Below are 2,500 nucleotides of genomic sequence, written 5' to 3'. Positions count from 1 at the left end.
CGCGGACCGCCTCAGCCCTCTCGCAACTCGGCAACCGTCGCTGGAGCCCGCCGCCGGCTCCGCGGCTCCGCGCTTCCCGGCACCGGGGACACGCTCCGCGCGGACCGCCTCAGCCCTCTCGCAACTCGGCAACCGTCGCTGGAGCCCGCCGCCGGCTCCGCGGCTCCGCGCTTCCCGGCACCGGGGACACGCTCCGCGCGGACCGCCTCAGCCCTCTCGCAACTCGGCAACCGTCGCTGGAGCCCGCCGCCGGCTCCGCGGCTCCGCGCTTCCCGGCACCGGGGACACGCTCCGCGCGGACCGCCTCAGCCCTCTCGCAACTCGGCAACCGTCGCTGGAGCCCGCCGCCGGCTCCGCGGCTCCGCGCTTCCCGGCACCGGGGACACGCTCGCCTGGCTGCCGAGGACGTGCCGGGAAACCGCCGTATCGAACGCGCCGAAAAAAACATTTTGTCAGAGAACCGGAGTCGGGACCGGGCCTTACCTGCCCTCGCAAGCCGCCCTAGGTCGCTCGCAGGCCGGCCACTTAGCGCTGGGGGCGCCCGGGAGTAGAGCTCCGGAACTCAGCGCTTGCTCACCCTCTGCCCTACAGTCGTACCGGTAAGTCAGGCGGCGCCGGAGAGCCGAAGAACAGCCGCCCCTCCTACCGGGGCGGGGCGCGGAAATGGCCGGCCTTTACGATGACGTAACTGGAGGCAGCGCAACAGAGCGACCCCTCTCGCCGCTCCACAGGAAGGCCAGGGAGAACAGGTCTACCGCTTACCACCCGGAAAAGGCGACAAGGGCACGCCGGAGACGAGTAGACCGGCCGGCCGCGGGCGGGGCGGCGACCTCGGCGCGGCCTCCCGGAGCCGGGTAGACCGGGCGGCCGCGGCCCGGAAGGCGGGCCCGCGGGCCGGGCGGCGACCTCGGCGCGGCCTCCCGGAGCCGGGTAGACCGGGCGGCCGCGGCCCGGAAGGCGGGCCCGCGGGCCGGGCGGCGACCTCGGCGCGGCCTCCCGGAGCCGGGTAGACCGGGCGGCCGCGGCCCGGAAGGCGGGCCCGCGGGCCGGGCGGCGACCTCGGCGCGGCCTCCCGGAGCCGGGTAGACCGGGCGGCCGCGGCCCGGAAGGCGGGCCCGCGGGCCGGGCGGCGACCTCGGCGCGGCCTCCCGGAGCCGGGTAGACCGGGCGGCCGCGGCCCGGAAGGCGGGCCCGCGGGCCGGGCGGCGACCTCGGCGCGGCCTCCCGGAGCCGGGTAGACCGGGCGGCCGCGGCCCGGAAGGCGGGCCCGCGGGCCGGGCGGCGACCTCGGCGCGGCCTCCCGGAGCCGGGTAGACCGGGCGGCCGCGGCCCGGAAGGCGGGCCCGCGGGCCGGGCGGCGACCTCGGCGCGGCCTCCCGGAGCCGGGTAGACCGGGCGGCCGCGGCCCGGAAGGCGGGCCCGCGGGCCGGGCGGCGACCTCGGCGCGGCCTCCCGGAGCCGGGTAGACCGGGCGGCCGCGGCCCGGAAGGCGGGCCCGCGGGCCGGGCGGCGACCTCGGCGCGGCCTCCCGGAGCCGGGTAGACCGGGCGGCCGCGGCCCGGAAGGCGGGCCCGCGGGCCGGGCGGCGACCTCGGCGCGGCCTCCCGGAGCCGGGTAGACCGGGCGGCCGCGGCCCGGAAGGCGGGCCCGCGGGCCGGGCGGCGACCTCGGCGCGGCCTCCCGGAGCCGGGTCGACCGGGCGGCCGCGGCCCGGAAGGCGGGCCCGCGGGCCGGGCGGCGACCTCGGCGCGGCCTCCCGGAGCCGGGTAGACCGGGCGGCCGCGGCCCGGAAGGCGGGCCCGCGGGCCGGGCGGCGACCTCGGCGCGGCCTCCCGGAGCCGGGTAGACCGGGCGGCCGCGGCCCGGAAGGCGGGCCCGCGGGCGGGGCGGCGACCTCGGCGCGGCCTCCCGGAGCCGGGTCGACCGGGCGGCCGCGGCCCGGAAGGCGGGCCCGCGGGCCGGGCGGCGACCTCGGCGCGGCCTCCCGGAGCCGGGTAGACCTACTCGCCCCTCCGAGACCCCCGCAGCCGGCAGACTCCCCTTTGCCGCGAAGGCGCCCTCCCCGGCCTGGGAGCGCTGGCCGGCGGCTGCCAAGATGGGCCGGCCGCTACCGGGCCAGCTCAGCCCCCCCCCCCCCCCCGCGCGGCGACCGGACCTCGCTGGGAGTCCTGCTGCGCTCGCTCCTTCGCAAGGTAGGAGTCCCGCGGCCCCGCGCTAAGGGGAGGGTGCTCGTGCGCGAATCTGCGCCGTTGTGGGCACGGTCTCTTTCTTTCTGTTTCTTTCTTTCTTCTCTGTTTGCCGGCGCTACCGCCCACCCGCCCCCCCCGGCCGCCGCCCAGGGACTCGCGGGCTTTTTCTCCGGGCGCTCGGGCAAGTAGATTCCACGCCCGCGCGCGCCACCCTTTTCCGCCGACATTTCTCCCCCCCCCCCCCCCACCGCGGCCGCCCCGCACGCCCCGCCGCACGGGGAAGGGCTTACCAGGCCGGCGACCTGCAGCTC

The sequence above is a fragment of the Apteryx mantelli genome, unplaced genomic scaffold (genome assembly GCF_036417845.1).
Source record: "Apteryx mantelli isolate bAptMan1 unplaced genomic scaffold, bAptMan1.hap1 HAP1_SCAFFOLD_248, whole genome shotgun sequence".
Classification (NCBI taxonomy): Eukaryota; Metazoa; Chordata; class Aves; order Apterygiformes; family Apterygidae; genus Apteryx; species Apteryx mantelli.
Note: the sequence above shows the minus strand (reverse complement) of the source record.